Source organism: Macaca mulatta, chromosome 9, assembly GCF_049350105.2.
Source record: "Macaca mulatta isolate MMU2019108-1 chromosome 9, T2T-MMU8v2.0, whole genome shotgun sequence".
Taxonomy (NCBI): domain Eukaryota; kingdom Metazoa; phylum Chordata; class Mammalia; order Primates; family Cercopithecidae; genus Macaca; species Macaca mulatta.
This window is the reverse complement of record NC_133414.1, coordinates 134,192,265-134,205,899: the sequence shown is the minus strand read 5'-3', so window position 1 is coordinate 134,205,899 and position 13,635 is coordinate 134,192,265. Positions and strand designations below refer to the sequence as shown.

The 13,635-nt window shown below is 49.3% G+C and overlaps 1 protein-coding gene across 46 annotated transcripts in view; it reads right to left on the bottom strand.

The window, feature by feature from the left end:
* TACC2 (transforming acidic coiled-coil containing protein 2) overlaps positions 1 to 13,635 on the bottom strand; it is a 264,869-nt gene that overhangs the window by 132,056 nt on the left and 119,178 nt on the right. The window contains exon 1 of one of the 46 annotated variants that reach the window (XM_077947708.1): positions 9,520 to 10,022. The exons of 43 other annotated variants lie outside the window; for them this stretch is intronic. The gene's annotated coding sequence lies outside the window, so the exon portion shown is untranslated. Of the gene's footprint in view, positions 1 to 9,519; positions 10,023 to 13,635 lie in introns of those variants that run through there. 2 more of the 46 variants (XM_077947709.1, XM_077947710.1) reach the window with 2 other exon arrangements.

Genomic DNA, 13,635 nt, shown 5'->3' with positions numbered 1-13,635 from the left:
TCTCTCAAAAGAAAGATTTCTAAAACCAGAGAGGGCAACCTCTCTCACAAGCAGAGGAGAAACTGCAGCCCTGAGGCCTGAGGGACTTCACCTATGTTGCAAGCATGCCGATTTTATTTTTGGTGATAAAATTTGAATATATGTGAAATATTATAACACATTTAAATAATTACAATAAAAGAACTAATGATAACAGCAGTCATAAGGGCAGCTCACATTGTAAGCACTTCTGTTTGCCAGGTGTTGTGTGAAGGGCTTTGCACGTACTCACTCAGGCAGCCCCTCCCCTTAAGAGGGCGAAGAACAAGAGTCAGGACTGGCACCCACGTTCAAGAGCACAGGAGCCAGAAAATCCCATAGCATGCTCTGGGCCTGACGCAAGCTAACGAACAAGAAGATGCCTCCCACAGGACCCTGGAGAAAGCAGCTTATCAAACGGACCCTGCAGCCCATGCAGGGAGGACAGAGATTTTCCGCTCTTGAATGAGAAAGCCCAGCAATTTAAAGATGTAGCCTTCAGCTATTAAAAAATAAATAAATAAAATAAAAAAGAATTACTTAAAAAACGTATTTAGTTACTTATATGTGTACGGTATCTTAGAGCTTTGCCAAATGCCACTTTTATGATTCCTCATCACCGCTCTGAAGAAGGCAGACAAGTTATTTTATAGAAGAGGAGAGGAGATCGAGACTCAAGGAATTAAGCGATTTGGCAAAGAGACCCATGGCAAGAACCCTGGCCCTGTCCTCATCTGAAAACCCAAACTGCCAACCCACCCCCTCGGGTCTTTCCTCTAGTGGGCACGCCATAGCTCCCTATCCAGAGTTCAGCGGCACAGCCCCAGGGGAGGCACGGGAGGCGGCAGAGGCCTCTGGCAGGGGAGGGAGAGGTGGCAGAGCCAGCAATGCAATCGTGGCCCCCAGCAACAGGGCAGGGACCTCTACCTTCCCTGCTGAATTCTCAGTCCATAGTCGGCAATGCATTTACTGGAATGAATGAACCAAGGAAGAGGCCCAGGCCCAGGCCCAGGAGCCAATGAGGCTGATACAACATGATGCTTTGCAGCCACATGAAAGTGCACATTTGCCCATTTCGATTATAAGCTGTGCTTGTCACATTTTGAAGTCAAATTTTTTAAAGTCCCAAACATTTTGTTAGATACTCCTGTGATGCCTGGGAGCCTTCACAGATGAAGAAATAAAATGCCACTCCTCCTACCCCTTGAGAGGTAGGATGGGGCAGGTGACAGGAGGCCAGAGCCCAGGGCCAGACTGCCCAAGCCTGACCCCACTCCAGCAATAAAGAGCTGTACAACCTTGAAAAAGGTCCTCTCAGAGCCTCATCTGTCAAAGATGGCAGTGACAGTCCTTCCTGGAAAGGGAATGGAGAGGATTCCTTGTGACTAGTCATGTGAACGTTTCTGTAGCAAGGTGCCTAGCACACACAAAGTGCTCCACAAATAATGGCGTCATTAAGACAAACACTACGGGATGTGCTATTTCCCAAACATAAAATACAGAATGTACTGTTTCAAAGTACACATGACCCTCCCTCCCGCCTCGCCTGCACACCCAGGTGTGTGTCTCAGGCGCACAGGCTGCTCCTTCAGGCACCCCAGGCTCTATGTGAATATCAACTGGGGTGTGGATTAAGAGTGAATACAGGGCCGGGTGCGGTGGCTCACACCTGTAATCCCAGCACTTTGGGAGCCTGAGGTGGGCGAATCACCTGAGGTCAGGATTTTGGCCTGGTCAACAAGGTGAAACCCAGTTTGTACCAAAAAAATGCAAAAATTAGCTGGGCGTGGTGGCATGCATCTATAATCCCAGCTACTCAGGAGGCTGAGGCAGGAGAAACACTTGAACCTGGGAGGCAGATGTTGCAGTGAGCTGAGCCGAGATCACGCTGCTGCACTCCAGCCTGGACAACAGAGCGGGAGTCCGTCTCAAAAAAAAAAAAAAAAAGAATGAATACAGGTGGCAGCAAGTGAAGGACACCAATGTTCATGAGCACCCAGCATGCGCCAGGCTCTGTGCGGGCCCTTCGTCACTGTGAGCAATGTGACAGCAGGAAGTCCCTCTCCCCAAGGCCACGCAGGGCTGAGCTCCATCCCAGCCGCTCTGACTCCAGTTCTCTCAGCGAAGGACCCTACAGCCTCAGAGCAGCGTGGACTCATGATGTGCAACGAAGAGGGAGTGGCATGCCGAGAGCCGAGTGAGTGCTGCCTCCCTAGGAAGAGGGTGTGCACAGCCAGCCAGGGCACTGGCAGTGGCTCTAACCACCAGAGGGTGGGGGCATAAGATCCGTCCCCTCCCAGGACTGTGGGTACCTCTTCCACCCAATGAGGGTTTCGACTATTCGTCTCTAGGGTTCCTTCCAGCCCAAACAATCTTTTGATCTGAAACCCAGGGCCTCCTGGCTGAGAAAGGTTGGCTTAGAGGAAGTCGTGATCAGTGCCCATGTTGGCCCAACCCCGAGGCCAGGCGGGGAAGCAGAGCAGCTCCTGGTTAGGAGTTAAGGATGGGAAGCAGGGGGTGACCTCCTGACTCACAGCTCCAGCTCCCCAGGAGACCTTACTGCGGGGAAGGGCGGGTTGCAGGACGGAAAGGGAACCTTCTCCTCATACACAATTTAATCACCCCTTAAAATTAGACTACTGTTGTTCCCACATCCTTTGGGATTAATGAGCCCCAGGACTGAACTTTATGGCAAGCTCAAAGGAGAGGAAATTACTCTGGGAGGACAAGGCAGGGAGATGGCAGCCAATGTTCTTTCTTTTTCTTTTTTTTTTCTTTTGAGAAGGAGTCTCGCTCTGTCGCCCAGGCCAGAGTAGAGCAGCACAATCTTGGCTCACTGCAACCTCTGCCTCACGGGTTTAAGCAATTCTCCTGCCTCAGACTCCTGAGTAGCTGGGATGACAGGTGCATACCACCACACCAGCTAATATTTATATTTTCAGTAGAGACAGGGTTTCACCATGTTGGCCAGGCTGGTCTTGAACTCCTGACCTTTGGTGATCCACCCGCCTTGGCCTCCTAAAGTGCTGGGATTACAGGATTGAGCCACCATGCCCAGCCTGATGGTCCTCTCAAAAGATAACAAATAAACCCAGCCAGATGCTGGGAGAAGCTATACAGTCAGGTGAGTGGAAGTGTAGCTGTCCTCCTGATCAAAGCAGCACAAAGCCAGCTGAATGGGCCAGCCCCTCTGGGATCAAGATCTCGGCTGAGGATACCCAAAGCCAGTGCACCAAACCACAGGTGCACTGACTCACCAGAACAATGGGCACAGAAATCACATGGAGGGGTCCAGGGGGGTAGGTGGGCAGGGGCAGCAAGTACAGTACAAAGAGCACAGACTCTGGACATAGATCTGAGCCTGAATCCGGCTCTGCCACTTACTTGCCATTTATAAGCCCTAGGCAAGTTCATTAAACTCTTTGAACTTCAGTTTCTGAACCTGTAAAATGGAGATAAATGCATTACTTGAAAGACTGTTAAAAGACATAAGAGCAAAAACTATATGTAGAAACAGAAAGTATAATGATGTTACCAGGGTCTGGGGAGAGAAGGGAAGAAGCAAAATTGTTGTTTAATGGGTACAGATGTTCGGATTGGCAAGATGAATAGGTCCTGGAGATCTGTTTCACGATAATATGAAAATACTTAACACTACCGAACTCTACACTTAAAAATGGTTACGATGGTACATGTTATGTGGTTTGTTTAATCACAATTTAAAAAACACGTAAAGCATAGCATCATCTCACTACAGGTCCTCAATACACAGCATGGGTTCATGGAAAATAGCACTAACAGAATGATATTAATAGCCTCTGCCTCCAGATCTGTCTAGCTAACACTTAATTCAGGCCACAATCAGCTTCCTCTCTAACTTTTTCAGGCTGAGAACAGGCCACTGAGCTCACAAACAACAAACTGAAGTCTCAACAAATGCCACCAGTATTTTTACATAGATGAGGCAAAATCTTAGTTGGTGTTTAGAAAAATGTCATTCAGTCCTCGCGATCTTAGCAGACTCACAGATTTTCCCTGATTCCAAAACCATACAAACAGCAAAATTACCTCCATTTCCTCTCCCTGCAATGCAACCAGGTCTAGACCGTGAACAAGAAGCAAAGCCTTACAGCCTATAGTTCAAGAGAGGAGACGATTCATTAGCTGATTCAACAAGAAACTGCCGAAAATCTGTTCTGCCAAACACAATCCAAGGTACTGAGGATGCAGAGGGCATGACGCAGGGGTTTGCAGCCATCAGGGAGAGGCCTTGGCACACGGCTGACCACAAGACAACGTGGGAGCTCTAGAATACAGAGTCCTAGGCCAGCTAAGTTGCTGGGATGAACCGGTTTCAGCCAAGGTATGAAAAGTAACATCCAGGCTGGGCACGGTGGCTCACACCTGTAATCCCAGGGCTTTGGGAGGCCGAGGCAGGCAGATTGCCTGACGTCAGGAGTTCAAGACCAGCCCAGCCAACATGGTGAAATCCCGACTCTACTAAAAATACAAAAATTAGCCGGGCATGGTGGCACATGCCTGTAATCCCAGCTACTCAGGAGGCTGAGGCAAGAGAACAGTTTGAACTTGGGGAAGTGGAGGTTGCAGTAAGCTGAGATGACACCACTGCACTCCAGCCTGGACAACAGAGTAAGACTCCGTCTCAAAAAAAAAAAAAAAAAAAAAAAAAAAAAGGAAAGAAAGAAAAGAAAGAGAAAAAGAAAGGTAATGTTCAATCTTTTCCTGTTCTGTGTGAAGCAGGGAGCCAGAAAGTAGGAGCCACAGCAAGCCCAAGGGATGGAGGGAGGGGTGTCCTGGGCATAAAAGGAAGAAGAAAAAAGACCCTGTTAATGGCCATATGACCTAGCTGCTTACTGTCTCTTCTCAATTTAGAATGTGCCCCACTGGGGGAACAGCCATGATATGAAATCAACCCCCATGCCCTCAAGGAGCTTCAGTGTAAGAATGCTAGCCAGGAGCCTTCTATTCTAAATGATGCGGACACCAGAACAGGTCCTGGACCTCAGAGGGCCGAGCTGGACACAACCACAGAATGAGAAGAATTAGTGGGACCGTAAATAACCTGAGATGAGCCAATGGGGCAGCTGCTTTCTCTTTCCATTTCTTTCTCCCCAGAGTTACTGTCTGTGAGCAGACCTAACAAGAGCTCCATATTCGTGTGTTTGGACTTATTTTCTAGGCAAAATATAAATGAACAATTAAAAGGGAAGGTGGCAGCTGGGTGCGGTGGCTCACACCTGAAATCCCAGCATTTTGGGAGGTCGAGATGGGCGGATCACTTGAAACCAGGGGTTCAAGACCAACCTGGGAAACATGGCAAATCCTGATCTCCACTAAAAATACAAAAAATTAGCCAGGCATGGTGGTGCACACCTGTAGTCCCAGCTGCTCGTGGAGCTGAAGCAGGAGAATCACTTGAACCCGGGAGGCAGAGGTTGCAGTGAGCCAAGATCACGCCACTGCACTCCAGCCTGGTGACAGAGCCAGACTCTGTCTCAAAGAAAAAAAAAAAAAAGATTTCTAAGACCAGAGAGGTTGACCTCTCCCAGGAGCAGAGGAGAAACTGTGGCCCTGAGATTTGAGGGACTTCAGCTAATGTCGCAAGCATGCTGATTTTGTTGCTAGTGGCAAAATTTGAATATATATGAAATACTGCAACAAATTTAAATCATTATAATGAAAGTATTAATGATAACAGCAGTCATAAGGGCCACTCACATTGTGAGCACTTCTGTTTGCCAGGTGTTGTGTGAAGGGCTTTCCACTCACTCACTCACTCATGCAGCGAGACTGTCTCAAAAAAAAAAAAAAAGGACGGTGGCAAAGCAATGGAGATGAACAAAAATGAAGCCCAGATAACCAGCTCGTGAATGGCAGAGTCAATACACAGCTTCTAAATAAGGAAGAACTGCATTTCATAGTATGTCTCCTGGTTTGCATTTAAAACCTACACTAATGCACACAGGCTACAGCAGGTGTTAGGAAATCAAGCTCCCCTGTATCAGTACTTTTAATCATAACCAGATGAAAAATATGAACACCACTGACTTTCCATTGCACAGCTCTTTACAGCTTGGTTATCAAGTATTTTCATGTGCATGACATCACTGTCCTCTCCAGCTTTGAGAGCCAGGTGGGCAGGGATAACTGGCCCCACTGTCTACAAGAAGGAAGGTGACTCAGACAGTTCACAACATCACGACTTGCTTAAGGTCACACAGCTGGTAAGGAGTATGGCAGGAACTCTAATATAGGACCTTTGTCTCTAAATTCTGGGCTTTCTCTATACTGCCCTTCCCCAACCTAAGGAAAATAAAGTCTTGGGGACTTTGCTTTCTGTCAATTAGCAGCCGTGAATACACTTGCAAAGTGACAGACTGAAACTCTATAATACTGTGGATAATGGACAGAGGGAGGGGGACAGAGCTGATACTCAACACATCTGAAATGACACCTCCATGACAGAGGATGGTCTGCTCTACGTTCCCTGGAGAATTTCACTTGCTCCTCTGTTTTCAGATGCATTGCTCTGCAAACTTTGGTTTTCCTGGGTCTTCCTTCTCATGCCTCCCATTTCTCCTGAATGATTTCATAATCCTCAGGATGTTCTGTCACCACAGGGAGTTGCTGTGAAAATGATTATTGGGGTCATGAACCAAGGACTGTGACCTCAATAGGGTAGAGGCAGAAAAAAAAAAAAACCCAGCTAGCCACCAAGACAGATTTCATAGACCTTGGTCATGAGGGCACCCAGCCCTGCAGCCATCTCTGTGCTCCTCTAGCCAGCACTAGTTACTGATTTTATCGCCAGTTTCCTAAACCATCTCCTGATCATCTGTGCAAAAGTTGCAAGGGCCTGCTAAACCCCAACTACAGTAAATCCAAGAATGGTTTGCTTTTGGCTGTGGAACCAAGTCCTGGAAATACACCCACACATACATGTACACATATGCACATACACACACACAGGTGCACTCTATCAAGCCCTCATTCTCTCCCAGCCTCCTCTACACTTACAGCCCAGAACTGGGCAAGCCCAGAGACCCTTTCTTTCATCCTCCCAATTAGAACTGTCCCTCATGATTCCTCAAACCCTGGCAGCATCCTCTATCAGAATGCTATTGGCATTGGGGTGAGGCAATTCTCAGCTATGCAGGACTCTCATATGAGAGTGACTCTAGCCCTCCCCCACTAGACGCCAATAGCATCCTCCCCAGTCACTGGGACAACCAAAAATACCCTCTTAATAGCAGTTCCCTCCCTAGTCACTGGGACAACCAAAAATATCCTCCCACATTTCCAGACATCCGCTCCTGGGACATTATCCCTCACCACAAAGCCTGCCCAAGATGTGCATGCTCAGGTATCTCTTTCTCTCTCTCTCTCTCTCTCTCTCTCACACACACACACACACACACACACATACCCCTACCTGCCTACCTCCTTGAAGGTGGGGGCTGTGTCTTGTTCAATTCAACCACTATCTACCTCCCGGGCTCCGTGTTACTCTTGTGGCATGGCATTGTGAACCAGACATATCCTTCCTCAAGCAGTGTCTGTCTCCATAGAAGCATCAAACACAAATAACCAGGATACAAAGCCTAATAAAACCGATGAGGCTGCAGGACTTGGTGCAGAGAACACCAGGTCAAGTGTCTGGGGCCTGGGGTTGGAGTCCTACCTTGATGTGTGGCCCTGGCCAAGGCCCTGGGCTTCTCTGAGTCTCCCTTTTCGCATCTGTAAAACGAAACCATGATCTTTAACTTTCCTTCTTGCTAAAATATTTTAAATGTTCAAGCACGTTTCTTGAACATTATTTTTTTAAGAGAGAAAAGAGGATGGCTGGAACGGACAGACAAGGGGCTAATTCTATCTAGGTTCCACAGACGGTGTAGCATTTGACCTCAAGATTTCCATAAGGTAATTCCATAACACCGGTATATGAATAACTGTAATGCAAGCAGGTCATATTCCATGATCACACTTCTGAGGCTCGGGATGTAACTTTTGATGAGAGACTAGTGACTCTGAGTTGCTGTGGCATTTGCACAAGGAGGGTGGCTGCTGGCCTATTTGCTGCTCCGATTCCCTTCCCAAAGAATGAGTCCCAGGCAGAGCCTGTGAGAAGGAGCCCCGTGGGAATCCACTCACCCGCCTGGCTCAACTGGCCCCATTCTCAGGAGGCCCTCCCTCCTGGCCTCAGAACGGAAAGCCAGCTGCTCCGGGTGGGAACTCACTGTGCGATTCTCAACAAAACCCTTCCTCCAAGTTCCATCAACTGTCAACCTTAAAAACACTGCTGAAGATTCAACTGTTCATCTGCACGTGCATCTGAAAGAATGGAAACCACAGACGAAACACTGCCTCAGGTCACAGTCCCAGAAAAAAAGTCGTTTCCAGATATCATGGAAACGGCTTTTGAAATGTGGCCTCAATAGGAAATCAGAGAAATAAGAACGGGGAGAGTTCTCTGCCTGGTAACAGAGCCGCACCTTCCTCCGGCATAGCACAGGAAACTGCCCTAGGATCCTCAGTGTACCACGTCCTGTGACACGAGGGCCCCCGACCCTCTCCAGCCACCCCTCCTTAGGCCCCACTTCCATTTCCCCTCCACAATGTCTATTTCAGCCGTATTTCAACCCGCTATCACATTCTCCTGTCCTAGCATTCGACAGAGTCTGAAGATAGCAACAACAGTTAACAGTGATGATAATGAAGCCATTTTAAGAAAAGACCAGGACTGAAGAGGACACCTGGCCACAGCGTGGTGCATTCGGCGCTCGGAGCCTGGGTAGCAAATCCCAGTGCCCCGAGACTGGATTTCCAGGACACCCCGAGGTAGAGGCGCACTCTGCGGCGGGAGCCAAGGACGCGGAGGGGACGCTCGGGCGGGTCACGTGCTGCGCCCGACCTCCGAAGTGCGCTCGGCCCTGCTGACGTAACTATTCGAGAATTTAAAAGTCCCAAACTCGGAGGAAATCCAGGGCAGAGTTTTATGGCTATTCCACGCGCCGTCGTGACCCGCCGGGGATGCCCCGCGCGACCCAGTGGGACCACACACGCTGGGAAAGAGCCTGGTGGGAAGGCGTGGAGGCCGCCCAAGGGCGGGACCCCAACCCTGGCGGGGAGCTCGGTCACGGGCGCCAACCACAACCACGCTCGGGGACCCCAAGCGCGAGCGGGAATCCCAGCCACGGGCACGCGCCCCGAACCACGGGCTTTGACCCCCGCGCTTCCACTCAAGGGAACCAGGCTCCCGGGCAGACACTCTGGGGCCCGCGGTTTCCCCGCAGCCACACTCCTCTGCCAGCAGGGGACCGAATGTGTAGTTAGCCACTTTTCCACCCTCGGCCAGTCCCCGCCGAGGAAAGCCGAAATGAGCTTTGGCCACTTCCAGTACGCCTTTGTCTGGGGGCCAAGGTCCTTCGGGCGCCCGTCTTCTCCTGACCCCGGCCGCCCGCCCGTGGCCCCGGCACTTACCCGCCCGGGGAGATAGGGGATGGCCCACACGGAGCCGCCTTCGTTCGGAGACGCAACTGCCAAACAGCCCGGGGGCGCTGGGTTTTCCGAGCCCGGTGGCGGCGCGGCGCGTGGGGTCACCACGACCCGGTGCGGCCCTGGGACGCAAAGTTTCCCGGGACAACAGCGCAGGGCCGGCGTGGCTCCCCAAAAGGCTCGGGAAAAGTTGCAGCACAAAAGGCCAATGACTGGGCGAGCGGCGGCGGCCGGGCCAGGCTCCTCCCCCAGCCCTGGGCGCTCCGAGCCGGGCCAGCGTTCGGCCAGCTGCTCGCGCAGGGCGCCCGCCGCGCTCTCCTCCCCGGCCAGGAATGCGCGGGGCCGGGCGCGCCCAGACGCACCGAGGGGCCCGCGGCCGCAGAGCGGCAGGCGAGAGACGCACGGACCGACGGACGCGCAGCCCGGCCGCTGCTCCTGGAGGCGCTGCAGACTTCCAGGAGTCTCTGAGTCATGACAACTTGTTACTGTTCTTAGTTTGTCCACAGCCTTCCACTACGCATGGCAACGCCGGGAAGGCTGTGGCGTGAGAACGGACTGGGAAGGTCAAGTACAGGCCAGGCAGCCCGTGCTTCCTCTGCGGGGCCATTGCCCGCCTGAGGCTACCCGGGAGCCTCAGAAAGAAGCTGGGGGTGAAATGGTGCCTCGCTTGTTCCTGAGGCCAAATTCCGGCCCTTTTTTCTTCACCTGTGTAGGATTAGTAGTGCTTAACCACAGAAAGCTCGGGCTGTGCTAGAGTTTGCAAAACTTGTTGACGTGCGTTCTGTTTGGCTGTTGCACAGTCTGAAGTCGGCAGAGGCTAAATCCAGACCAATTCCTGCTTCCATATTTCTAGGAATTTTGTATCTATTGGCATGTGAGGTTTGTTTTCCTTTAAGGGCCCAACTCCTTCACTAACATGGACCTCACACCCATGAGAAGTGGTGCTTACCTGCCAATACCATGGCATATCACCTTTTCTCTAGAAATTTCTGCAGCTAGGCCCCAATCATGAAAAGCTTATATAGATACCAGGCTTTCAATTTTAAGTTTAGTGTCACAGAAAGCACTGCTGTCCCTGAGATTATATACTCAGGGACCAAAGGGCAAGAGACTCAGAAATTACTCAGCACTTCCTTTCCTCATCTTAAAGAAACAGATCTTACGAGCCCCTAATGAGGATTCTCTGTAGAATAAAGAAATAGACTTTTACTGCCTTCTGCGAAAATACTGTTTTTTTAAATAACGCAGTGCTTCTAAGAGTCACATTTCTGATGAAAATTTAAATAGATTCCTTGTTCACATCCTTATCACGGATTTCCTGGTATCGTATTAATGTGTCCATTTTACAAGTATGATAACTGAGACCCAAATAGGCTAGTTTAAATGGATACCATCTGCTGTTAGTGAAGAGAGAATGGGAATGCCCAGTCTTCAAGGTTCTTGTGCCTTATAATCCTAGCACTTTGGGAGGCCGAGGCAGGCAGATCACGAGGTCAGGAGATTGAGGCCATCCTGGCCAACATGGTGAAACCCCGTCTCTACTAAAAATACAAAAAAAAAAAATTAACTGGGCATGGTGGCATGTGCCCATAATCCCAGCTACTCAGGAGGCTGAGGCAGGAGAATGGCTTGAACCAGGGAGTCAGAGGTTGCAATGAGCTGAGATTGCACCACCGCACTCCAGCCTGGCAACAAAGTGAGACTCCATCTCAAACAAACAAAAAAACAAAAACAAAAACAAAAGGTTCTAAAATGTAGTTCTAAAAGGACCTAAATGTAGGTCATATCCATTTATGGTAGAAACATACACTGCTCACCACCATATAAGCTTCAGCACCCCAACTGAGCAAAGAGCCAAGATGAATTTGAGGTGCCATCCCGTTCATGTGAAACAGCCCCTCCAGTTGACAGATGCATATCCTTCAGGACAGAGGAAGGTGCCACTCTGTTTCAAAACCTACTGGTAGGTCTGTGTGGTTGGCAAAAGGAAGGCCCCCGCAAGATGGCCACATCTTCATCCCTGGAGTTGTGAATATGTTAAGTTACATGACAAAGAGGAATGAAGGTCGTAGATGGAATTAAAGATGCTGAAGTCACCTGACTTCAAACTAGGACGGCTATCCTGGAGTATCCAGGTGGACCCAATGTCATCATGAAAGTCCTTTAATTGGAAGGAGGAGGAAGAAGAGAGTCAGAGAAAGAGACGTGGCTGTGGAAGCAGAGTGAGCGAGAGATTAGAAGATGCTGACTTTGAAGACAGAGGAAGGTACCATGAGCCAGGGAATGTGAGCGGCTTCTAGAAGGTGGAAAAAGAAAGAAAGTGGATTTTTCCTTGAGGGCTTCCAGAAAGGAACACAGCACTACTGAAACCTTGATTTTAGCTCAGTGAGACCCATGTTAGACGTTTCACCTACAGAACTTCTAGTAAAATAAATTTGTGTTCTCTTAAGCCAAAATTACTAGTTTTGTGGTAATTTATTATGGCAGTCACAGGAAACTAATGCAGTAGGTACCTGGTTATTACTGTGACTTAATCCCTTCTTTGAAGGATTTGTTGTTGTTGTTGTTGTTGAGACGGAGTCTCACTCTGTCCCCCAGGCTGGAGTGCAGTGGCGCGATCTTGGCTCACTGCAAGCTCCACCTCCCAGGTTCACGCCATTCTCCTGCCTCAGCCTCCTGAGTAGCTGAGACTACAGGTGTAAGCCACCACGCCCAGCCAATTTTTTTGTATTTTTAGTAGAGACGGGGTTTCACCGTGTTAGCCAGGATGGTCTCAATCTCCTGACCTCATGATCCACCCATCTTGGCCTCTCAAAGTGCTGGGATTACAGGCGTGAGCCACCACGCCCAGCTGAAGGATTTAAGAAGATAGCTTGGATTTCATTAACATCTCCAGAGTCTAAGGTTATTCGCTGCAGGAGAACCACTCTGGTTGAGGAAGGCTGACCTCAGCACCTCTCTGAGGAATGACCGAGCTCAGGCAGTGCAATGGTCTTGAGCAGCCAGCATTCGGACACAGCCATGGTCCCATGTAGGACGAACTCATCAGAAGATGAAGTCAAGGGCTCCTAATATCATACAGGACTGAGCCTCAAATCCTGCCACACAACAGAAATACATCCACATCAGAAACTCTCGGCCAACCCACGCAGCTCTGTTCCTAGTCACGACCAGAAATCCTGCCTGGACAGTGAACCTAGAACTACAGTAAATGTGCACTGCCATCTCCTCCTGCTCCAAGTCAGGGTAGCAATGCAATACAGAGGAGGGAAGATGCAGGCTTGTGCTCTCTGTCTTGGGATACCTGGAATCTACTGAAGACTGACTTGCAGGCAGCAACACGTGCCTCAGAAATTGCATCCATGGCTGAATCTTTACTTCCCAAGGATTCTTTTAGTCTGAGTACCAGGCTATGGTTCTGCATCAGGGTGGTCTGTATATGTGTTTACAGCAAGGCTCTAGTACAGTGGCTGCTAAACTCTCTTCTCCAGAGTCCTAGGGTTTCTGGAGTTATCTTAAAAACATCCATAGCACCTGCAAAGAGAGCTGTTTCACTTTTGTCATATCTTTAAGTTCCACATAAGATTTTATTTGGAGAAGAGGTTCACCAGGAGGGAAGGGGAAAAAATGAAAATGTGAAAACACTAATTTTATAGAGAACTTATGCTGAAATCCAAAGAAGGAGATGGACTTACCCAGAGTCAAAGGCAGCATAGCGACAGAGCAAGCCTCCAGAATGCAGACTTTAAAAAACTTAAGTGGAAAGAACTGGATAATGCACCCTATATATAACACCCAGATCCAACATGATCAAATTATGGCTAATTCCATTTTATCCACAATCCCACTTTCCCTCTGCTACCCAGATTGTTTTGAAGCAAATGCCAGATAGCATCATTGCATCAGTTAATATTTCTGTCTGAATCTCTAAAGGCAAGACCTGGAAAGGGAATTTCGGAAGTCTGAGTCTTCATTCTTCTTGGGCCCCCAGCCTCTGCTCAACAGGACTAGCATTCTGAAGGGACATCCATAACATGAAAATATCAATAGGAGACAACCACGAACCCCAGGCTGTGGGGCTAAACTCAGTGCCAATAAGAC